The 26,313-nt window shown below is 40.7% G+C and overlaps 1 long non-coding RNA gene across 1 annotated transcript in view; it reads left to right on the forward strand.

Annotated features, from left to right (window-relative positions):
* LOC112144924 overlaps positions 1-19,002 on the forward strand; it is a 38,287-nt gene extending 19,285 nt beyond the window's left edge. Inside the window, exon 3 of the long non-coding RNA XR_002918993.2 lies at positions 8,382-19,002. This is a non-coding gene — a long non-coding RNA (uncharacterized LOC112144924). The remainder of the gene's footprint in view (positions 1-8,381) is intronic.
* Positions 19,003-26,313: the final 7,311 nt, after the last annotated feature.

The raw sequence follows: 26,313 nt of genomic DNA on the forward strand, positions 1-26,313 counted from the left end.
GGACTTGTTTGTTTAACATAAAGAACCAACCTAGTTTCGTATCTAGATTCGTATTACCCCGGGCTCCCACGGCTAGCGTTACCGCTGCAATATGAGCGCCACAGTCTTTACGTGACTTTAAAAGTGCTAGAGGAAGTCCCATTGCAGACGATCACATTCAACCTCTATGGTCAGGCGTCTGCTGGGCTGCCGATCTGTTTCATTGGGTTTTAAATTTTCTGCCAGACTCCGCAGCAGAACCACAGCGAATTAGGGGGTTATGACTGTACTTCCTGTATAAATGGCGGGTTATCTTGTGAACCTACGTGTGTTCTGAGTTTCATGAGGTCGGCAGCAGAGCCTGTGGCTGCAACCATCCAGTAGCCAGTATGAGCCATCTACTGTAGCTAGACCGCTCCCGCATCGTACCTGAGCTGTAATGCTAGCCGTGTGAACCCGGGGTTAGTTATAGTCAACGTAACACCAAGACATGGCTATCCAGACAGAAGGATTGTGAAAAAATGGTAAATTGGTAAATATAGTTTCACAAATCCACACAGTTCTTTACCAGTGCATTAAAAAACCTTAGAGCAGGGGTGCCTAAACTTTTTCGCTCAAAGGGCCAAAGGATCCCAGTCCCCGGGTCAAATACAAAATTTTTTGGTATGTAATGAAATAAAAGGAGAAAATAACAAATATTCGGAAGTGACTGTGGGGTTTGTGTCAACCATTGCTGATGGCAAAGAAAAGCGCTAACAGCGCCACCCAGAGGCTGAAAGTATATTACAGCCGTAGAGAATTGGAACATCATAGAGAACCAATCGGAAATGGGTAAAGTTTTAATGAAAAATTTCACGGCTTCCATATCCACAACTTAGTGGGTCAAAAGATAACCTTCAAATTTGGCCCCACTTTGGACACCCATGCTCTAGAGGTCTATCACTTTTCAAGTGAAGAGTGTTTGGACTTAAAGCTTAACTCTATTTTACTGGAAGCTTTTGGGATGTGGAGGTGAAGGAAGCCAACAAGTCTCTCAATGCTTTCCTTTTTTATTATTATTTGGTATTTTAAGAAGAACTTTAAAGCAGCACTCGGAGCAGGTGGATGATGGCGGTGTAGGTGGTGTGGGGAGTGCACAGATATGTGAGCTTTTGAGGAGTTGGGGGGGTTAGAAGCACAAAGCAGTGGCCTGTGGAGGAGAGAGAAAGCTCCTGTGTGTTAAAAAGTCAATGGGCTCTTTGTTTGCCGGCCTGGGAGACACTTATCTGCGAGGGCACACTGAGCCGGCGCGCGGTGCAACAAACACACACCGGCTCCAATATGGAAGCCTGACAGGCTGTCATTCAATCTTCCGTATACCTGCCTTCACCTTCTGCGCCAGCTTATCGTTCCTCCTTCTATAGGAAGCTTCCTGTTTTTTAGGGTGCCTTCAGCATCTGTGGAGCAGCAGAAACTCTACTCCCTGCTCCTTCCTGCTTATCTGGGTTTTGGAGGGGGGGTGGTTTACCTGAGAACTTCATAGAGAGCATTCTGTGCTGGACAAGGAAGCGAAGAACAGGAAGAATAGATATGAGGAGGAGGAGGAGGGGGTAATGACCTGCGATTGGTGAGGGGGGCAGGAATGCAACGAATACAGGTAAAATCTCTGAGCATTCGGCATTTACCACACTGGGTTTGGTCGTTTAGATGCAGCGTTTTGAGCTCAGGGGATTCAAATAATGTAGGCGTCTCTCAAAGACTGAAAGAAACAGACACAACGTAAGTAAAAAGTGAATCTGTAGGCTTTTTTTTCCTTTCAGGAGCTCTGCTGCTTTTAAGAAGAAGTCTGGGTGAGTTCTGAGAGCTTCCTCTGAAGTGTACACCCCACATATAATGACCTAAAAAATCTGTACTTGAAAGAAAGTGCTTTGGGATTCGGGTATTCGAGGCATTGGAAATGAAAAACTTCTGTTCTTCCAGCAGTCCAGGCAGGTAAAGAGGACTGTGTGTGAGTTTTATGGAAAACCTTCTTTCTCTGCAGATGATTTTTCCTTCAAAAGTAGAGGTCGCACGCACGCTTTATTTCCAACGTGTGCACTTTTCTGCAAGTCTACGGGCTGTTGACCGCCAGGATCAGAATTGGGATTTTGTCACTCTAAGTCTAAGACACAACACTCGGCTTATCTTTGCTCCGTGCGTTCGCTCACGCCCGCCCGCACGCCGGCGTGAGTGCTTATCTTGTCGGCCAAACAAGACGATCACAAATAAACCGCATTGTCTGTTTCCACACCGAATCTCGATAAGACACAAATCAGCTTAGGAGCACACGCCAATGCATATGAGCGCATAGGAAAAGTGGGTATTGGCTGGGATGAGGCTGAAAAATATGGATTAAAACAAGGATGGCTGACTTTGACATTAATCCAAGCTGCTTCAAACTCTCCGACTGCCCGTCTTGCTTTATTCTCAAGCCACGTTGCCTTTATCTCTCATTTCTTTTTATCTCCGCATGTCTCTCCAGCCCTCTGACTTTTCTATTCCCATGTCTGTTGCTGCAGCAGGCTTTTGAAAAGGACGGGCTCCCCTCTAAACCGCCAAAGCGGCTCTTTGTTCTCAAAATTCGAGAGGAAAGACACATTACTTGTGTGTGCGCACACATGCGTACACGATTTTCAAATGTTCACGGATTCTATTAGAGATTCCACCTTAAATTGTTACTAAAACTATATATTTAGTATGTAATGTCTCTTGATTATAATACCTAACTTTAGCCACAAGGTGGCAGTAAGTCAAGCATCGAAGAAAAAGATTTTCTTTAACTTTATTCCATCTAAGATTTCGCTACTCCTAAATGACACACCCTCTTTGACCTCTCTGATTGTGTCCGAATTCCTTTACTATTTATTATATAGCGTGTTCGCCATTTTGTAGTTCTGTCCGAATCCACAATTCTAAAAACGAGTGCCCTAGAAATTTCCCAGAATTCTCTGTGAAAAAAAGCAGTGTGCATCAATGATCACTAGATTTGGAAAAACAATGTATTTTCATTAGAGCTGGGAATTGATTAAAAATTTGTACTAATTAATCGCATACCTGGGGAATAATTAATTGTGATCAATTGCAATTTATTGTTACTTTATTTGGCAACCATTTATCTGCAAATAATCAGAACATGAACTGACACAAAACACAGTTAGAACATTTATTTTTTTATTAGTGCTGTCAGTCAATTAAAAAACATATTCAGGTTTTGTATTTTGATTAATCACGATTAATCAATGTTTTCCTAGGTAAAGTTTATAAGACAAAATGCACCTTTTGAACAAAAACAGAAAATGTTTCTTTCATTTTTATTGTCTTAATTTTTTAACTTATCAAGTGTTAACCCAGAAATGTAATTTGTGTACAAAAAACATCAAAAGAAAGATAAGAAAAACTCTAAAGACTTTTATGTTGGAGTATTACTCCAAGAAAGTTGAGGCTCAGCGACGCAATGTCATGACAACGCGCCGGACTATGGATCAAATAGTCCGCTTTCTGTGGAAAAGCAGCTAAACCAAAAAAATAGCAATATAAAAGGACTAAAATTTAACTTGACTTCTTTTGTAACCATGGTACAAGTGCGATAATACCTGACAAAGTGCAATGGAAGCCTGAACCGCTGGAAGCGAAGGACTGCTGCTCTGTGAGGTGTGAATAATTTGCGTTAATAAATATCAACCACATGCGTTGATACATTAACTTTCACACCCTTAATTCTAATGTATTTTTTAAATAACCTATCAACATTTTAATCATCAGAACACAGTGGATTAATAAATAGTTCTGTACTACATAGTTTTAGGGATTAAGGAAGGAATTCGGATTTAGCCTTTGACTGTTGACATCATCAACTCAAATCAGCTGAATCTAAAGCAGAGAATGCAAAAGATTACCATTAGCATTGTATGACGATGCAAAGTTGCATTTCCCTGAAACAGAATCAGTGGTTCTATTTTGGTTTTACAGATCAGCACAAGGCAGCCTTTCCGCTGGAATTACGTTAATTCTGTAAATGGTTGAAAAGTTATGGCAGTCAAAAGAATGTCAATGCTAAAAGTGTTAACTAGCTCCAATGTTGAAGGATCAAAAAAATATATTTCTTCCTACTTTTTAGAAGAATTTTGCATGACTAATTCTTTAAAGTTTGTGCTAAAGAAATGTCAATGTTTAATGGTAGAGTAATTTTTCTTACCGGTGAATTGGACGTGCTAATTTTCATTGGTGTTGACTGGACTCAGGGGCAAAAAGGTGAATTGTGCTTCTTCCAAATGACTTCTAGCAGTATTTTTTAGCTGAATTCGGTTTCTTTTTTTGTATTGGACAAGGTTCAAAATGAGTTTAAATCCTTAAAATTGGAGATGTTGCTGATAGAAGCCTTGTTTCCACTGAGCGGTTTGGAGTGTCATCCAATCAGATTATTGTTGTCAAGCAAGGTGGAAGTTGTGCAAGACGGTGTCCTTATTAAAAGACTATTGTCCTCTAACTTTAGAAAATAGAGGAGAAACTGGTAATTTAATGGACAATGAGCAAACATTAGTTACTGAAGCTAATTTTAGAAGAAGAAAAATTGCAAATACGCTGCATGGGCTGTCTTGACTACTTTTGATCATTACTGGATAACAAGCTAGCAACTAGTCATTAGCTGCAGTTGCTCAGCAGGTCATTTTGCTGATTGCGGCGCAGCACTCATCCTGGTGCTAGTCTCTTTTCTCAGAAACATTTTCAAACTCGTGCTGAAACTCTTCTCAGAGAGAACATAGTGTTCTCTCAAAATGCAGCGAAACAACTTCACAATTAATGGCAGACTGTTAAATATTGTAAATAAAAACAAATGCCAGTTAATGATTGATGAGATGCAAAATGCCAAAAAAAATAGTGTGAAATTGTTAAATAGAAGCTAAAATAAATAAAGTTTTAAATGTTAAGGTGATTTGCAAAATTAGCTCCAGAACATAAAAAAGCCACAGATCGCTGTATTAAAAAATATTGGAAAATACTTTATTAGTAAATTGAAATAGAACTTTAGGCCTTTAATTTAAAGCATCTTCATTTTCAAAAATTGCTAATGCTAAATTAGCAAACTGAAGTTTACATTTGAGTTAGCTTTGAAAACCTACAAAATTAAGTAGAAATTAAGTTTAAAGGGAAATGTAATTTAATCTGAACTTGAACTCTGAAAATTAATAAAAAAATAAATAAATTTAAAAATCTAGCCAAAAGAGATTATGAGCATTTAATTAACATTAAACATTTATTTAAAATTAAAATTAATGAAACTTAAAAATTAACTGTTCTTAAATGTTTTAATAAGTGAGACATAGTTTAAACTTTCATTGGAATTTGAGGGTGCATTGTGGGAATTAGCTCCAAATGAGGTTCTTTCATGTTTTTGAGACCCTTACCTCATTAAAACGATCAAGCTCCTTAAAAACCCAATTGTTAATTCCTTGGTCCATGTTTTCTGCCGTGTACTTCATCATCATTCCACTAGGGGGCAGTGGTAAAAATGTCCCTGCTCATGACAAAATGGCTGCTTCCGCGTCAGTTTTGGTGGGAAAAGTCTAGCTAATTTTATGACTTTATGGCTAAAATAACTCATCTGTTGTTGTTTATTTATTTAAATGACCACTTGCTTTAATGAGATAAGATTAAGTTTATTAATATTTAATTCTTTTTTTTTATATTTTTGTGGATTTCATCAAAAAGTTTTTAAAATTTCCCCAAAAATTGAATTTTCTGTCTTTGATGTGGTGAGCTTAAAAGTTGAAACTTTATTTTGCCTTTTCACACTTTTCTCTGAATCACTGATCCCATGTTTTGCTCAATTTATTAAGAAAGGTTTTTCTGGATGGGCGGTGGGCCGCACACTGGAGGCGCACGGGGGCTGCTTCTCTGTTAGCGCTGACTCATCCGGTTTCTGTAGTTAATAATTCAGAGGGCCTGCCAGCTATGTTTTCATCTGTGTCAACATTAGGAACCCGTAGAAATTATGCAATGATCAAAACAAGAGTTGGGTGACTTGGGGGGGCGGCGGGGGAGCAGAGGGCTTGGAGAAGGGTGGAAAGATGGAAGGACACGGGAGAGGGATACACGAGAGACACGAAAGGTGTCTCCGCACGGTTGTAAATCCTCTGCAGGGCCTTGTTAGCTGTCAGGGAGGCTGAGGGTATTAAAGAGGCTGACACACACACAGATGTGGAGGCACACAAACCATCACGAGGGGAGAAAAGTTTACTCCTGCTACCGGTGTGACTGATTCACTGCTGTGTCTTATGGCTTTCTATTCCTATGTGATTTTTCTCTGGCATGTCACATAGGGTCTAAAGCCATTGGGTGCAGAGTGGGAGATCTGCAGACGAAGATTAGATGGATATATGGAATGGCAGAGCCGGGATAAAACGAAACCTCACGGAGGTGTAGCACCATATACGCGCACGTACACACAGCAAAGAGCCTGAGGCAGTTTTGTCTTTGCTTGCAGGCAGCTCAGAGCACAGCTCAGCTAATTGCCCCCATATGAGACAGTATCAATCCCCAAAGCCACACACAAACAAACACCCCCCATCACACCCCTCCATGACTGCAGACACTTTGTTTGGTCTGTTTTTTCCTGTTTTTTTTTATTTTGTCACCCACTTTCTCCCACATGAATTACCCCCTTGCCGCGCTCTCACCAGTCAGTTCTCGCCACCGCCGCCGCTGCTGCTGCTGACTCAGGTTGCTATTAAATGAAGTTCTCAGTTTCACCTCACGTCTTGTAATCTCAGGGCCCTCTTCTGATTGGCTCCTGGCTGCCTTTCGAAAACTGTTAACGCTGGGAGTTTAGCGGACTTTAAAGCTGTGAGTGTGTGTGTATGTGTTGGGGGGTAAAGGTGGGGACTGAAGCTTGTGCTGAAAACAGCAAAAAAAAAAAAAAGGCACTTTTATTGACAGCCATTGTTATTTTAATGATTGGAAAAGTTTGTTTTCATAAAAATAGAGAGTTTAAGTTTCTGGAAAACATGTGACCCCCTGAACTTTGTTGTCAAACTTCCTAATTCTTACACAATGTGTCATTTTGACCAAAATATAAATAAATAAAACAAATAAAATCATGCTTGGATGTGTTTTTAAGTTCAGCTTTCTAAATATATATATAAAAAGTGTCAACAATAAACAAGTTTAGGTAAATTTTGGTGATTAAACTGAGATTGGTATCCAGTTTTTGAGCTTAATTTTACTTTTTTGGATCTCAATTAACCATTTTTCTCATTCTAAAACAAACAACACTTCAAAAGAAGGTTAAAGAAAGACAAGGCAAAAGTTGCCTGAGCTAAAGAAAAACCAACAAAAAAACAAGAACATTCATTGATTTATTCATTCATATAATAATTATTCATTATTCATTATTTAAAATCTTAATTTTATATCTCAGGGCAGAAAGTAACTGTCCAATAACATTAAAAAAATAAGTCAAAAAATGAAGTCATAAAGCCAAAAAACAATCCATTACTATCACACTACCACCATCATGTTTGACTGATAATCTGACGTTCCTTTTCTGTGTTGCTTTGACTCCAGATGAAACCAGAAGTTTTCAAAAGTTATTACCTATAACTACAATTTATATGGATAATCTAGATTTTAAACTTCTTCACCCCGAAGATTCTGAATAATCAGACCAGATTACAGCCATTTTTGTAACCATTACAGAGTAAAAGTCACACATAAAAAAAAAAAAATGACCACAAGAGCTAACATTTTCACAAAAATAAATGAACAGTGACACACTAGCTGAGTTTTCATTACACATATGCGCAAAACTTTAGCAAAACTCCAGAAATGTCGATCCAACAATTCCACATAACAGGCTCAACTTTTGACGATCTGTGATGCTGTGGGACTTCTTGTAGCGCTCGCTAAGCAGGGTATCAGGTTGTTGGTCATGTTACTCAGTGTTTGAGTTTTGCAAAACATGGAGATATCGATATGATATGCCAAAAACTTTTTTTTATATAAATGTGAGGTTTTTTTTAAATTGTCTTGTTTTCATTAGACAAATTTAGTATCACAAACCCAGTGGAAATGGAGCCAGTGTTGTACATTTAAGTGAAGAATCTTCATTGTTTCTTCAGTTAGTTTCCAAGTTCCAACTAAATTATTTGTGAAACTTTGATTTCTTTACTTTTCTTTACCCCAAAAAATCACAAAAGGACTTTTGTAAAAGAACATATTAAAACTCCTTCAGTTCATTGTCTCCCTACAACAGAGGAAAAACACAACGTTCTGTTCTGTTTTCATCTTTGATTCCACAAACAGGATTCAAAAGTTCCCAGGAATGAACTGCGTGAGCTCCTGATGGAGTTAAGCTTCACTTCTCCTCTCTTGGGTTTCTCTTGCAGGTCTGCGCGGATGCCGTACCTCAGGTAGACCATGCCGTTCACCTGCGCCTGCTTCTGCGGCCTGAACGGCTTCTGCTGCAGACGGAAGAAGAAACGGAGGGAGCGCGTGGAGGAAAGGGAGGGCGAGGGAGAAGAGCAGCGGAGGGATGAGGAGACAGAGGTGTGACGGGATCTCCGTCTGGATCTGCGCATCTCAATATGTTTTTTAAAGCAGTTTTTCACTTTTTTGTGTACATAAATGAGACTAATGATGTTTAAGACACGATGATCTGTTCTGAATGTCGTTCTGAATCAGAGCATCGTTTTTCTAATGTGATTCAGAGAAAATCCTTTATTTTGTATAAATATAAATATAACAGCTGCTGTGCTGCACAAAGACGTGAAGAGGCTCTAAAAATCGATTGTTTGGTTCAGTCTTTTCCACCTGTACTGGTCCCCTGGTCGGAGGCTGAGCTGGAACCGAGCCTCACCGCGTCCACACCTACCTGCTCATGTCAGATCAACTTAGAGAAAACTTAAGCCGAGTGAGAAGGCGCGGAGTAATTTCCAGAGTCGCCCACGGAGTGCTGGAGCCCATCACAGATTTTCACGCTGCGCTGGGCTCCATCTAAAGCCAAGCAGCTGTCCAATCAGCAGCTTAGCTGGAGTGTGAACATGGAAGTCAAGGGTCAGAATGAGGAATCCGAGAGCGCCGTGTCCTCTGATGCTCTGTCATCTTCGTCTAGTTAATCGGCAGGCAGGTAATTACGAATAGATTACTAATAGCCCCCCCTCCCTTCAGCTGTCACCTGCTCCATCTTTGGTCATAACTGTTGACTGCTAGAGTCAAGGCGAGCGAGGTTCGGGGTTATCTTCGGCGGCGTCCGAGCACGAAGACAAAGTCTCATTAGCCGGCGTGATTATGCGCGGCACGTCCAGTCAGGCGGTGGAGATATAATTAACCTTTTCCAGCAGGAAACAGATGCCTGGATGTCACACACAAACATGCACAATGACATACAGACTCGCACACGTCTGCTGTCAGGGAAACAAAGCCGACGTCACGGTGTCACGGAGACAAAGCCCCAAAAGCGCCGCCTGGCACTCAGCGATAATCCCCTCACACATTTTTTACATTCAGAAAGTGCCTCAGTGGATCTGTGTCTGTCTTACACCAACACCACCACCTCACTCCATCCTTAACATCAAACTCTCCTCGGTTTGGACGCGGCCTTGCGAATAAACTCGATTCCTCGGAATGTCGGCGGTTTGGTAAAATGTGCTAAAACACAAACGCCGTTTTAATGGACGAGCGGATGGCGAGTCTGAAAAGACGGTGTGTTTACACACACGCGCACGCAGGCAACGCGGTGAAACAAAGCTAAACCCATTTCACAGAGCACGGCGCCTATTATGATTCAGTGTTACGATGCAGCTCTAATGAGAAGCAGAGAATGAGGGGAGGGGCCGGAGGAGGAAACCAGGAGATGAGAATAAGAGCGAGGGCTGGAAATGGAGATGGGGGGGGGGTATGGTAGACAGAACAGTCATGCTAATTGGCTACAGTAGATAACTTTCTGAAGGTTGGGGGTGGACGGGGAGGGGGTGTGAATAGAGGTGAGGGCTGCAGCGTAAAGAGAGCAGCATGATCTGCCTTCATCACCGCTCCCTTCATTTAACCCTCCTAATAGGAGGAATATTGGCTGCGGTAATAGCCAAAGACGAAAAATGATTTGTTTGTAGGTGGAAGGATGTGTTGTTGGGGAGGGCGAGGGCTGCAGGGAAATGGCATTTGGCAGGAGTGTGTGTTTTTTTTTTCCCATATCCCAATCCTTTATGGATCATGGCAATTTTCAGGCAATTCAAGGACAAACAGCTAAAAATAGAAGGGCGGTGCACGACTCTCATGATAGCACCGAAGGGGGGAGGGGGGATGAGAGGGGGGGTCGAAAAATGAGTCCTGTCGCATTAGATTTGGGTCAGAAAAAAAAAGGGGCGAGCCAGCGAAGCGGAGGCTGCTGCAGACGGCGGGAGACTTATCTGTCGCACCTTTTGGTGCTTCTCTGACGCCTTTCTCTGCAAAACACCTGACGGGACAGGAGGAGGGGCCAACGAAAACGGGGGTGCAGGAGACACAAGGACTAAAAGACAAAAAAATGAGGTCAAGAAAGCAGAAGATTCTTGGTCTGTAACAGTCAAATACAGAAATCAATGTCAAAAATTGTTTAAGGCTTCACTCAAATTTTAACAGACATCCAAAGACTACACATTCTCACTCTCAACTCGATATATATGGACGTACGGTTTGGGCCCCCTCCGCGTCACTTTTTATGTTTTGGAAGCCCCCAACTTGCTTTTTATGACATGCTGGCCATTTCCATTAATTCATGGGTCCCTAATGGGATCCAGTAATAGATGTGGAACTGGTACTGGATTAGGGTACCTGGACTATACCGGTACCTGTCCGTTATTGGTCCGCGTCCTGAGGGTTGGGGACCCTGATTAGTGTCTGTGGCCTTATACCAAGCGGCCTGGAGGTTGATTTAATGGTTACATCATTATATTTGTTAAATTTCCATTCTAAAGTCGTATGTCTTTGGTCAGAAAATAAATTTTTTCATAACTACTGATTTTTTTGTAACAAAAGCTGAACTCTCATTTAAGAAACTTTGAAGCTTTTTCATTCTTTTTTTTATTTTTTTTTTTACCTGAAACAGAAGGATGTGATCTAAAAAACGATCAATCCAAGGATTTGATAATTCTATGCCACATTTTCTATGTTAAGACAGATTTGATTTGATCAATCTTTTTTTTCACCTCAAAAAAAGTAGTTATTCTGACTGAACCTGAACCCCATAGTAAAATGCGACTACTTTGAAAAGAATTCTATAGTAACGAGAAGATAAAGTCCAATTTTTAACACGCTTCTGTCTACAGTGACTATAGGAAAACTATGGTGCTAGAACTAGTCTTGGATGACTTGGATGGTACTGGAAAAGTTATACTGGTTAGGTAATATAAGTAAATTGGATAAGGTTGAACCAGAACTGGACTCAGCTGATTGGTTGTGGTTTAAATGACAAACCAATGAACAGCATATAGACTCGTCCAGTACACATGCAAGCCAAGTACACACAATACAGCAATACTTTGACATGAACTAAAGCTTACAACTGTTTTCAACAAGGCAGGGACTTTTCAAGGGTAGCCAATTAACTTCTACCACCAACTTTTTAAAGTTAGGATGGTCTGGGTACTTTGGTTAAGTTACTTACATATTGGGGCTGATTTATTAGCCCACAAAAATGCTCAAGCCAAAGAACCACAAAACAAAAGGTCAAAACAATCAATTTAGCATTTTATCATTTACTTTTTGGGTTTGTTTCTGTCCTGCCCCAAAACCTGCTTCTTTGCCCGTACAGCTTCCCCCAACCTTACATTTACCATCCAAGTGAAGAGATATGGAAAAATAGTTTCTTCAAATTCAGACTTTACAACATCATCAATAGTCGCTGGTCATACGTTAGTGCAAATCTGCCAGCATTTAAAAAAACAATTATAATATTGATTAAAAACAAAAATTAATACTTAAATTTAAATGTAAATTCTCAACATCCACATGAAAAAAATGTTTCTCCTCCGCCCAAAAGTGTGACGAGGATCATCCTACTAGGAAAGGGATTGGCAGGCCTAAGTTTTTTCAGCTCCTCCATAGAAAAAAAAAAAACTTTCGTACACCACCACTGCTTCAAATGCCCCTTCAGTTGGTGCAATAGGTACGAGCAACAGGGATAGGGAAGCAATACTTTTATCTTAACATCGGAAGGGAGTCTCAAAACCACAACTAGATACTCAAAACTCATCTTACATTGTTTCTCTTCATTATCTGGTCTGTTTTCTTGTTGTCATTTGAAAGTCAACTTAATCTGAACAATTGACTACTTAAAGGGAAATGTTCACTTCCACACTCTTCCAATTGAGCAACTTTAAGGATAGAATTCCAGCACACGATGCAAGAGAACTACATTTACCCAAAGATAAAAAAACACTATAAAGTGTTCAGGGAAAGTGCTTAACTGCCCAACTCAGTCTGTGATAGAGGTTGGCTCTGGGGCTTTAAACCCCAAACCACAAAAATCAAGGAGAAAAATCTCTAAAAACTTAACTAGATGTTGCTTTGAGGCCCTAAATGCCAAGCGTGTCAATCCTGCCCAAAGACTTCAGCTAAATTTAGAATGTGCTACAGTTTGGCACCAACCAAATGTCACTACTCGCAACTATCTCAAACCGTAAACATTCCCCCTGACAGACTGCTCATGACTGGTGACCTTTCCAGGGTCTACTCTTGACGGATAGAAGATGTGAGCATTCCATGTGAAAAAAAAAAAAAATGTGGAATTCAAAAAACATTGATTTATGGTGTTTCTGTATAGTTTTTGTAAATTCATAACCATTTTTTAAGCCCAAAGCGAATCCTGTGTGGAGTTTTCGATGATATTAATGTAAATTTATGCTTTAGCTTTCAAATGCTGACATTGCATTCATGAGAACCAGGGTCAATCGAAGGTTAATTTTATAAAGAATATTTATAAGTTATGGAAAATGGGTTTTTGAGAGGTCAGTACCCTAGTAGTTAGTTTTTCACCACTTTGCTGCCTATTTTTAGAAGATTTAAAGAAGTCAGTAAAGTCTCTTGACGATTTCCCACCTTACCTTTTTCTCCTTTACCCACATCTGTTGTGTTTTTCCCAATAAAGAGAAGAGTGATGGCCGCTCCAAGGCTAATTAGGATGTCTGAGAGGCAAAACACTAATAGACTAGTAATAGAGTCAGATGGGAGGCACAGATGCTGGATCTCCTAGCAGTCACAAAGCATCAGAAGAGGGAACTGGGAAAAAGGCATGCTGCGAGAGGAGATAAAAACGAGCCTAGGAGGTGTTGGAGAGAGATATATGGTGTAATTGAGACTGTAATGGGTTTTGTCAGGAGCACCTGTCAGGGTCAAGTTAAAATGGCTCCGGTGATGGGGAGGAGAGAGAGGAGACAATGGGAAAGCAAAGAGAGGGGCCAATTGGAGTCAGGATCCTCATATGAAGAGCCTCTTCTCTATGCCAACCTCGCCTGATTGCTAATTTGCGCCAGTCAACGGGCATCAAACGGCAAGTCTCACAATGCACATAAATATTACTGATTGGAGTGCGGTTACCTGTTAAAAGCACCCGTTCACATCCAACCCGCACAAATACACCACGACAAGCCAGGCTGATTATCCGCTTCTCAGTGCCTAACAAGGTGTCCACGTAAGCGTGTGATTGAAAAGCACAACTGCCACTGGTAAATACCAAACTCTCCCCCTGCGTCTAAATGAAAAATAAGGGTGGAGGGCTTATTAGATTGGTGCCTGCTGCGCCAACCTAAGTTCTGCACCTTGTTCATTACCAGCCCCCCCACCTGTGTCGATCACCCACCACCCCGCAAACTGTCTGTAATAGAAAAACCAATTCTCACTTAAGAGTTGAGGTCCATGCCTCAGGGGAGATGAAATCAAGTAGAGTGGGATTTATTTATAAGTCGCAGCTAAAGCTGCACCTAGCAATCCTGTCAAACTCCAACGGCCAGGAGAAATAAGTCAAATCTGGGACTTTTCAGGGGGAAAAATATCAGTTTAGGTGCTGTCAGCTAGATGGATCACACTAGGTGTATATATATATATGTGCGCGTGTATGTGTGTAGAAACTTCAATGTTTTTATGTATTTTAATTTCACGTTATAAAATTAGCAGGATGTAACTAAAGGCTCTTTCCCTTAAGAAAAAATAACAAAAATTTTATATTTTCCACGAGGGCAAAATTATGTTTGTGTTAATAGTATTGTTCTTTGTTAACATAAACCTTAGAAACTACAAGTTTCATATACATAAAAAATAAAAGGATGTAACCAAGTGAGGAAAGTGAGGAAAAATTACTCAACTCTTCAATTTAAAAATAAATAAATAAATAAATAATCAGTTTGTTCTGTCACCAAGATGGACCACATTAGGTATATATATATATATATATATATATATATATATATATATATATATATATAAAACTTTGAAACTTTGGTAACTACCAAGTTTAATACAAATTAAATGTAAGTAAAGGCTTTTTTGCTTGAGGAAAAATAACTTCAATTTAGAATTTTTAGCAAGTATATATATACAGTTTCATTCTTTAATTCCAATATTGAAAACAGAGACTTAGATAACTGTGAAGTTACTGTTTGTTTTAATGTCATATTCATTTAAAATGCATATAGGACACTGTATCAAAACTTTTTTCTGTTTTTTTCCCATTATTTAGGGAATTACTTCTTCTAAATACAATAAAGTTATTTATCCCTTTACCACCCATGTATATGTTATACTTATCTATAATTATTGTTTATTAGGCATCAATTTAAAACTATTTATTAAATGCCAAAATAAAGCAATAGAAATCAGTTTTGTTTAGTATCAACCCAATTACTAAGCGAACACTCGTTTGTTCGCCCGTTCCATGGTGGCCTCATCTGTATCCGCCCACACTGGCTTGAGTGGGCACTCAGTAGTCTGGCTCGCTGGACAGCGGAGCTTGCTAACTCGCAACGCTGTCCGCTGGGCAGCTTGTTAGCTCGCACGATGCCCACTGGGCGGCTGGTTTGCGTAGGGACCCAGACCACTGAGTCCCCACCCAAGCCACTGTGGGCAAACACAGATGGGGCTGCCATGGAACAGACCAACCTGGGGCCCAACAATTCAGCTCAAAGGTAAACCATATTGTGCCCATATTGACTTGTTCGTTGGATTAAGTGACTATTAAAAAGCTGTTTAGCAGAAGTACAATCAGCAGTTTGCATCAGTTGTTTTTTGTTTAATTCTAAGCTGAGCATCCAGTAAGAGACAATGGACAGAAATTACTCAAAACTTGCTGAACTAAAACTGCAAATGAAAACCACAACTTAAGCTGTAAAGACAATCACAAAAACCCGAAAACATCTGCTTAAAAAGTTGATAAATAAGTTTCCACCTGTTAGAACTGTGAGAATTGTAGGGATAAACAAGGGAATTGCAGTTGCAAGCTTCACTTAAATTGAAGTTAAAGGAGGATTTTTTGTTAAATATGAAAAAAAATCTACCTACAGAACCTACCTTACAGCCAATAAAATATATCATTAATGCCCTTACATAAATCATCTTAGCATCTAAATCTCTTGCTATCAAAAAATGTAATAAATTAACAAAAAGTTAGCTTTAATTTATTGTTTTTTTTTTTTTTAGTAATGAGGTGCATTTGCGCATTTATACACTAGGGGGCCTAATCTGTCAACTCGAATTAAAAAGGCTTTCTTGGAAATGAGACGTGAGGCTTTAATTTCAAGCCACCAATATTTTATAAGGTAGAGTTGATAAAACAACACCTCAAGGTTTATTTGTCAACACAGGCATAATATAGATCCTTCTTTTCAATGAATTAATTGTTTTTCGGCCTTTCTTTTGTTTACTCACAAATTTGTAAGCTGTTTCCCTGCAGGCGCCTCGGGGTAAACACCGGGCTTCGTTTCGCAGAACTTCGAACGCTAAGAATATTTTCTATAATTTAGGAGCATTACTATTGACTCTTCATTTCCCCCGTCTGCACTTCAGACCACATTTGCTCAATAGTTTTAGGCGTCAAAAATTAATAGAGGCAAAGATGGAGAAATTCTTAAGCTCAGAAATCGAAAGTATTCCCTTTAAAAAAAAAAAAAAAAAAGTCAATTTTGAATTCTGCAGATGTCCTGCGGCCTTCAGTGTTAGTTAAAAGTTAAAGGAATAACCAGTGGAAACTTTTTCACCTTCAGAGTCCTCCATAACTCTGAACAAGTTATACGCCGCCGCTGCAGCAGCAGCTGCTGCAGGCTATCTGAGCTCAAATGCAAGTTTTTTCAGGAGGAAAAACAATAATACTCAGCAGTGTGGAAGGAAAACTCCTACAATTGGCCTGGGGGGACAGTGTTGTAAAGAAGGTCAAGTGTCCCACATATTTCATACTGAATCACCATTATTAATGAAGGATAATTCAGTTCAGCTTCCCCCCTCAGATTCCACACTCCGCCGCCAACGCTGGTCAATTCCAGAGCTGGTATCGAGCCGAGGCCGTGGTCAGAATGAGACTTTGATTTCTCCACGGTGTCGAATTCCCATCAGGGAGCGCATTGATGAAGTGCATGTGAGTGCAGCGAGCGTGCGCTTTAAGCTCCTTTTGATTTACTGCTGCTCAAGAACAATACTTTTCATTAGCGGCTGATAGCATTCATTAAGAGTGATTCAGCATGGCTGCTAATGGTCTGATTTGCTCTCGAACACTTCATTCCCCTTCAGAAACCTGCAAACACACATAGCACAAACACATTCCCAAATTGGTGGATAGTGTCTGGTAATATTTGTGAAAGAAGCTTGGTGGTGTAACCATCCACCTTCATCTGAACCTGATGGTGACATTTCATCTTCGCGGTTGCACTTTGTAGTCCAGTGATGAAATCAATAAACTTTGGTTTATTGAACAATACATAGAGGGATTTTGACTTCCAAAATTAAAGCTTAATGTAGAGTTTATAAACCAAAATGGAGCAGGGTCAATTCACCATGTTAGCAGTGGGGGGCCTTTTGGCCCAGTTTGGATCCCCATTGACTCCAATGGTTAAATATTCAATGGTAGAAGGAAACATTTTTGCCTCTGGTTGTATACATTTTTTGCCCTTTGACATTTTGGATGTCCCCAACTTGTTGTTTTTTTCACATGCTGGCTGTTCAGTCCCCGACCTTCGGGCTGTGAACTGGTACTAGTTTGAAGGCCGCTTGGTACCGAGCCTAAGACAGAAAAAAATGCATTCACTAATAACGGGCCCCCAACCCTCAGGACGCAGACTGGTACTGGTACCCTAACTGTAACCCAGTACCGGTTTCGCATCCAATAGCATGTCTGATACTGCGTCTGATACCGTGCCCGGTACCGCGTCCAGTACTGCATGATTTAATGGGAACAGCCAGCACATCAAAGAATGAATCAGTTGGGAACACCCAAAATCTCAAAAAGTGAAACCATACGTCTCTATATGACAAGTTGGGAGTGAGAATGTGTAGAAGACAGAATCAGCTGATCACATAAACCAGGAACTGCAGAAGAAAATGGCCAAACAGAAAAAAAAAAAATAGATCATACATCTCTGATAATTTTCGTGGAGGCGGGCTGTGGTTTGGGTACCCCTGGTTTAAACAATCAAAGAGTTACGGTGTGTCTAAGAATGTGTTATTTAGGTATTGCCGGTGACATCTCTAGTTTTAAAGGGTTATCTGTCCTGAAAGTATGTTTTTAACATCTTAATGGTTTTATTACACATTTACCATTTTTAGAAAGTCAGGAGTCATGAAAACACTGCACTGTCATAATCCAAAAATCTATTGTAAATGGCGTCTATTGAAACTCACAGGTCATGTGACTACAGCTCATTAGTAAAAGCACAGTTATGGCGAATGCGCTGATATGCACTATAACAACATAACTCAGGTTTTAGTATGATATAAAGTGACAAATAATTTTTTAAAGAATGTACTATTAAATCATTTCCAGTCTGTTCATTTCTACTGTTGTGTTCACCAACTCCAAGCTTTCTTGTGTTTTATTTATATTTCACGGGTTTATTTTGGTATGATGCTCCTCCATGTTTCTCATCAATCATAGTTCTATCTAGACCCTCAACAGAGAGGAGAGAAATGCAGGAAGGACCTTTGACAGAGCCACGCTGGAGAGGGACATACATAAACATGAGGTCACCCAGGGGGAGACGGGGGAGGAGGAGGAGGACGAGCTGGTGGAAGAAAGAAAAGTGTGAGAATGAGGAAGAGAGGCAGAAATGGAGCTTCAGAAAGGTTGTGTCTCATTGACGAGCTCACTCCATTCAGGGAAAGCCACCGATCAATGCCGCCGCGTTCGGCATCAACCTGTGGGGCATCGTGTTGGCGTGTGTGTGTGTGAGCGGCAGAGTGTGTGCTTGCAATGCGGAACACGTCAGGAGTCCCGGGGAGCCCCTTTTGCAGCAAAGCCTCATTAAAGAGACACTAGCCTTAAAGCAAGGATGTAGTGTCAGACCACACACACTCATGCAAATCCAAAAGCAGCTTCCGACAAATCAAATCCAAAACCTCAGCTGAGAGATTCCTGAAACGCTCTCCGCTCTAATCCTTTCTTCCATTTCCTGTCCTCCTTCTCCGTGTGAATAAAGTTTAATTCATCCACCCTCACACCAAACACACACTCGCACACTAATATAATATTCATGTATATTTGATTGTGTCAACTCTGCAGAGATTGGCCGGGCTGTTTCTAGTGTGCCTTCTTAAAAAAATGCATCTATGAATAAATAATTCTGTACGCGCTGATTGAAAAAGCCATATTGCCAAAAAAGCCATGATGAAATGATAATGTAATGCTAAATAAAACAAAGCAACCCCCCCCCTTTTTATGTCTTATTTATTTATTTATTTTTACTGAAAATTGTCGCAGTGAATAAAAGCTGACGCCTAATAAAAACCCTCATGTACGCTTTGCACTGTGTTTTAATAAAGACTCTCCTTTCTATACATCTGAGCCTTGTGTGGTTGTTTGCTGATATTAATAAAGAGATGCAAGCTGCCCCCCCAGCGGCACCCCCCCATGCTAATTGACAGTGATAGCACAGGCTCGTCTCCTGGGCTGATGTTGGGAGCCTAATAAAGATGCATTACTGTGAAGCCGGGAGAATGATGCACACCGTCGGACCCCCCCTCCTCTAACTCCCCCTTCGCTTTTGCAGCCTGATTAAACTGGTAAACCGCGGCGAGAGGAGCCAGAGACGAGAATGTGGAAAAATCAAGTGGGAGACGAGCCAAAGAGGAATCTCATTAGGTGCAGCTCCCTGCTTAATGAACAAAATGCTAAGTTTTTTATGCCGCTTGCTTAATTTCACAAATTCTTAATTGGCGTGACATTTCAAGTTTAAAACTTCGGCCTCCGGGCGACCCCCGTGCACCGGCGCCCGACAGGCGCGCGCTGCCGCTCGTGACTTTGATATATGATCATTAGCAGAGCAACTGTAAGATGACCATCCACTAGGGAAACGGTAACCAAGGCAACCAGAGTTGGCCAGTACAGCTATGGAGACCAGAGGCGCTGCCTTCGTCCTGATGTTTCCACACATGGAGAGGAATTGGCTGCAGAGACTTGTAAGCATCGTAGCGCACACATCTACTGGATTTCACCTTTTAACCCTTTTTTTATACATAAATCTACAAGTTAAGATTGTACCTGCTACTTTCAAGGTGGTTCCTACAGACACTAACATGTAAATGACTTGTAAAGGACAGACGGGTTTCAACAGAACAGTGAACCGAATGACCTTTTAAAGAAATTGACCTTTTTAAAGAAAATTTTGCCGTTCCAGGGAAGTTGATAGCTCTACGGCAAGCATCTGATTTTTTTTTTTTTTTTGTATGTCAGTGGCTCAAGAGTATATGTTCGAATTAAAGTTCAAGAAAATTACTTTCTTGGTACTTTATTTTTTACTTATTTAACTTGTCCTATCTAGGAGTAGAGCAAACAGATAAGACCTCTTACATCTTACTGTTACAATAGGAGATTATGAATCTTCTAACACACAGGGGTATATTCGTATAAACCCCCTTCTATATTTGAGACTAAGCTTTATTTCTATAACTATATATGCTGTAGTATCTAGATGTCTCTACTTTCAGTTTTCACAATCCCATGTTCCTTGGACTAAAAGCGATTTGATGCACAACATCAGATATGCTTGTTCTCCAATCTGCTGGTATTCTCAAACTCTTAGACAATACTTCATGTATACCCATCAGGAGAGATTAAAAACATTTTGGCAAACACTGAAAGCATCCATCCATCTATCCAAAGAACCTTCTGAATCCCTTTTAGAGTTGTATGGTTGCTTGAGTCAACCCAGCTACTGTTGGACGAAATCAGGTTAGGGTCAGTGGTCTGTTGCAGGGCTACACATCATATGCTACGGACAATTTAGATATACCAATTGATATATGTAGCATGTTTTTGGATTGTGGGAGAAAACGGGTGTCTGAAGGAAATCCACACTTGAACAAGGAGAGCATACAAACTCCACACAGAAAAGTCACAGCCAGGAATTGAACCAGTCTTCTCACTAGGTGGGAAATGTCAAACCAGAGAAAAACTTACAAAACATGCTCCTGGATTTTCTTTCACAGCTCTATTCCAATTGATGAAAGATTTGGTGTCATATAAATCTGGCCAGACACATTTCTCCTCCATGATCAATTTACAAATGTTTGGTACTTTGATTAATTAAAGGGGACGCCATCCATACATCACTACCAAATCCAAGCTCCCAATTAGTCAAAGTTCAACACAGTTTAACTTTCGACCACCATTCAATGGCCGTAGGTAAAGGGCTTGAAAAAGTCTTCAAAATTAGTGTAGCTACACGTGTACATGCATTTACATAAACTTTTCATTCAAATTGTGTTTGCTTGAGCGGGTGGTGTGAATGTAGCTAAGACTTTATTCAGGGTAAGGAGTTTGCAGCATCAGAAATAATTTTATATAAGGAACGACAAGTCTATTTAGGATCATAAACTGTCACTGCACAGTAAAAATGAAAGGAAACAAACCAAAGTACACAAACAGCTCAGAAAATTAAAGTTCTGATCACTTTTTGAAACCGTTCTCAAAGACTGGCTGCAAATCGGATCACCTGCTAGAAGGTCAATAGAGAGGAAGGTCTGTCCTTTCATTGTGTTGAGTATGTTTGGGTAAGTAAAAGTAGCCAAACAGTTGAATTTCGTTATGTGATGGAAAAACTCGTACCCTCCTAAGTACATCAGTTTGTTGTGTAAGAGATTTCACTTTTGGATGTCAGTCTCTTCACTCTCAAAAAGTAAATTTAATCGGCCGTGGCGCATCACAGGTTTTCACTCAGCCTTTTGTTCTCCATTGCCCGAAGTGACCTATGCTAATGCAACCTTATCACCACAGAACTACAAGGGCCTCGCACAGTTCTGCAAAATCCAGCATTTCTTTCATCCCGCATTTTTGATGATTGTTTGCAAAGTTCACGCTCCGTGTAATTTTAACGCTTTTCCAGCCCGCTGTGATAAAGGTTAGAGAAATATTGTGTTTAATAAATCATGACTGTTTGGCGAAGGTTGTAATCTGCAAGCTTCGCATATAAAGTCCCTACTTTCAACTCTTCCCCATGCGGCTTCGCTGCTTCCTGATCTGTCAGTGAACGTTAATTATAGACGGCAATCATGAAGCGGAGAACCGTTCCGCGGGGATCCAACCCCAGAGGAACAGACAAGTGCCTGACAAGGACCTCTGGAGACGATCTGAATAATGACTCATGTCTGTCTGTGATTTACAAACCTTTGACTGGGAAGCACATTATGGGCTGTTCTGACAATCACCGCCTATTTCCTTCTGCCAAACGGGCTGACGACACTAAACCTAATAGCTCTGTTTGCTCAGAAGGCTTTGTATGCTGCAGTGATTAGACTCTCTCAAAGGCCAGACAGAAAAAGTGATAAATAAGCCTACTATGGTTGTATAGCACCCCATGTAAATCCTCATGGGAGTTTGAAGAGTACACGAACTGTTGGTCTAACGCCACCTTATCACCATCTTCTGATATTGATTTTGATTTTTTTTATCCTTTTTTGCAACACATTCACAGATCAAACATGGGAGACTATAAGATGCAAAAGTCATTCTGAAAAGCTAAAAGTGTTTCAAACCAGTCATGGTTCCTGAAACCACATAGAACATTACTAAAAGGCTTCATGAACATTTTCATGAAGGAAAATCACAAGTATTTAATTTTGACATTAAAGTTAAAGTCCCATTGGTTGCCATGCACCCAGGTATGTAAAATTTATTCTCAGCATTTGACCTATCCTCTAGGGGAGCGGTGAGGTGCAGACACAGCCACACTCGGGAACTGTTTGATGGCGTAACCCCCAATCCAACCACTTTATTGTTATTCAAATATTTTTATAGAAAGACATAACACCAAAGGTCAGGAGGCAGTTCAAACGACCGCACATTGAAATATTAGGCTCAACCCCTTTATGTCTAGTGTCAAGCAGGGTGGCCTTTTTTTCCGAGTCTTTTGTATGACTCAACCTGGATTTGAACTCATGACCTTCCAGTCTCAGGATGGACTGTACCATAAGGGCACTAAGCTGAGCTAAGTTCAGCTACAAAAGCAAAAAAAAAAGTATTTCTGGTATCAAACAATGTTATTTAGTGCTGTTGAGCCACTTTACATTGGACTAAATGGGGAATGCCTTTGTAGGGGCTGGAATGGCCATCTAGTGGCAACTTGTTGGCTCCAGTTACTGTCATATTTGTTGTATCTAACCATAGACCGTGAAAACAATGGACAAAGTGAAGTTTGACTTATCCATAGAAAATGCCTTACCTCCGGGTCTCATAAAATCAGGGCAAATCCGTCAACATGGTTTCCTGTCCTGATGGGGGGGTGGCTATTTTGGAGCCAGTCGACAGTGATTGGTCCAAGTCGGTCTGAGTCAAGTTTTTAGGGGAATTACAGTCGCCAATCACAAGTGATTGAGCCCACACCCCTTCCACTGAATGTGAGCTTGGGAGAAGTTGTCAATCAAATGTTAAAGGTGGGGCCAACGGTCACTACATGCTTTTACTGAGGTATCTGATTGGTCAGTTTATAACTTGAATAACTTGCGATTAAAAGCAAGAAGGATTATTCTGACAAATAAAATGACTGCATAGCTGTTTATTTCTCTATAGAAGTCTACGGGATCTTGACTTCTTGGAGCCTGCAGGAACTTCCTGTTTGAAAAATTTAAATTTTCATATATGTATCTACATTTATTCTATGTATTTGATTTTAACCTTTTGTTATTGTGATTTTAGCCCCCACTGTTTCCTGTGGGAATCCTTTATGCCAGGGCTTGTTGGCTTGTCAGTGGTCATTGCCATGGGTCTCGCCCGTCTGGTGCAGCTGGGGTTAAGCATTGTGGCCTCACAGTTGTGGAGTGGACCCCGTTGCTGTCTTGGTCTGGGTGGGAGCAGTGGCGATGTTCCATGACAAAGCTGGCTCCTGGTATAAAGAGATTCCCAAATACTGTTTCCTCACAGTAGAGCCAAGCCTAATCTTTCTTCCATCCAACCATCTTCCGCTTCATCCGGGACCGGGTCGCGGGGGCAGCAGTCTAAGCAAAGATGCCCAGACTTCCCTCTCCCCGGCCACTTTCTCCAGCTCCTCTGGGGGGACCCCAAGGCTTTCCCAGGCCAGCCGAGAAACATAGTCTCCCAAGAGTGTCCTGGGTATTCCCCGGGGCATCCGCCCAGTGGGACATGCCCGGAACACATCTCCAGGGAGGCATCCAGGAGGCATCCGGACAAGATGCCCAAGCCACCTCAACTGGCTCCTCTCGATGCGGAGGAGAAACGGCTCTACTCTGAGCTCTCTCCGGGTGACTGAGCTCCTCACCCTATCTCTAAGGGAGCGCCCAGCCACCCTCCGGAGAAAACTCATTTCAGCTGCTTGTAGTCAGGATCTCATTCTTTCGGTCACAACTAGGGATGTCCCGATCCGATCTCGTGATCGGAAATCGGGGCCGATCACGTGGTTGGGGACTCGATCGGAATCGGACTCCTTTGTCCAATCAGGATCGGATATTTCATTTATTCTCATTATGATCAGAGCTTTATATTTCATCTTATCATTCCGGATAAATACTCCACTACAAGTATGCATGTCATGAAAAGATCACAAAATGTCATTACCAGAAAACGCAGCAGAAAACGGCAGCAGCTCAAGCACAAGGCTAACGTAAACAAAGCTTGCTAGAAAGCTAACTTCCGGGATCAATAACTCTTTTAAAAATGCTTTAAACTGACAGCAAGTGTCTCTATTGGTTTGTCATAACACAAACAACAACCTATAAAGGCATTTCAACAGGAAAAATACAGAGTTTTTTTTTTTTTAATGTTAAGCTCTTCTTGCTGCAGACAGATGGCTACACAACAGCTGCTAACTGCTACATGCTAGCGCCGTGATATAACTCCTTAGGACCCCAGCTGTCCTTTGATATGCCTGTTTGATTTATCTGACAGAGAAATAACAGTTAAAAAAAAATAACTACTGTGGTAATAAAACTGAAAATGTGATGTCTTAAGAACTTAAAAAATAAGCACATAACCTTGAAAATAACTAAATAAATACAACTAATAAATTAAAACTAATAATGATATCAGCTATTCATGAACACTCATCAAATTTTATGCTAAAACAAAGTCATTTATTTGTAAGAATTTTAAATGAGGACAGGAATCACATTTGGTCAAAAATGTTCAATAACTTTAAAGATGTTAAAGCTAAAGTCACTAAACTTTATCACATGACTATTTATCACTCATATAACAAGAAAATTGTATTTTTTTCTTAGTTTATAATTGCAGTATTTTTACTTGTTTATTAAAGCTACTTCACATAAGTGTTTTATTTAAGTTTTTAATGATAAAAGAAGGTCAATGAAATATAAATAAGGGACAACACAAATCTGTATGTTTAATTTATTCATGTTTTAAATGTCTTATAAAAGTATCGGATTGGGACTCGGTATTGGCAGATACACAAAATCAAATGACTCGGAACCGGATCAGGCCCCAAAAAACCTGATCGGGACATCCCTAGTCACAACCCAAAGCTCACGACCATAGGTGAGTACTGAGATGAATCTAATCTTTCTTTTAGAAGTTATTTTTAAAAGTATTCAATGTGTGTGGGGTCATGGGATGTATGTGCTATTGGTGGGGGGAGGGGGGTTTATTTGAACTTTTGTGTTTCTGCTTTTAATTGTAAAGTGCTTCGAGCTGCTTATGTATAAGAAGCGCTTTTTATAGATAAAGTTGATTTGATTTGAAATGAGGGTGGAGGGGTTAAGTTGTCCATTGTTTTAACGGTTTAAGTCTTTAACCCTATACTTCCGCAGATCTGTCTGGTGACACCTAAATAACACATACTCTTTGAAATACCATAGGATTGGTTTGATTGCCATGTTTAGACACTTTTTCATGGCTTAGACACTCTACAGCTCTCTCCTGCAGATGTGTAAGCAATTGAAGCATTATGTGCAGAAATGATCAATCTTTCTGTTTAAATAAAATGTAGTCTTGCAAACTAAATCAAGGCAGATGGTGCATACTGAAAAAACAAAACAATGAATGCACATAACGGCAAACCAATTTAATGGTGTCCCCTAAACACACCAACTCTGAGAGTATCTTCCCTCTGCATCCAGGAAACTTATTCTGTTGAACTGCAGCTATGATAGCTTGAACAAACAAGGCAAACCCTCAGGCGACATGCCTTCAGGTCACCTGGACACTCTAAAAGGAACAATCCAAGAGTAACACCAACATCCCTCTTTTACCTGCAGTCACTCAAAAAACACAGGACTTTGGGGTCAAACATACTCGTCGTCCCGGCCGTGGTGCAGTGGTAGGGCGGTCGACTCCTGATCAGAAGTGAGCGCGTTCGACTCCGCCATGTGTCGAAGTGTCCTTGGGCAAGACACTGAACCCCGAATTGCCTCTGGTGGGAGGTTGGCGCCAGTGTTCGGCAGCGGAGCCACCACCAGTGTGTGAATGTGCGTGTGAATGGGTCTGTGACTGTGAAGCGCTTTGGGCCCTCGAAGGAGGGTAGAAAGTGCTATACAAGTATATTTACCATTTACAGTGCTTCCCAAAAGCTGACGGTTTATGAGACATCTGATCTTCCTTTGCATGAGTGTTAATGTGTTTGCTGAGGAGAGTGGAAGTGAATTCCTGAAAGCTGATAGCTGAAAGACTTACTTTCAGCTATC

This window comes from Oryzias melastigma, linkage group LG5 (genome assembly GCF_002922805.2).
Source record: "Oryzias melastigma strain HK-1 linkage group LG5, ASM292280v2, whole genome shotgun sequence".
Classification (NCBI taxonomy): Eukaryota; Metazoa; Chordata; class Actinopteri; order Beloniformes; family Adrianichthyidae; genus Oryzias; species Oryzias melastigma.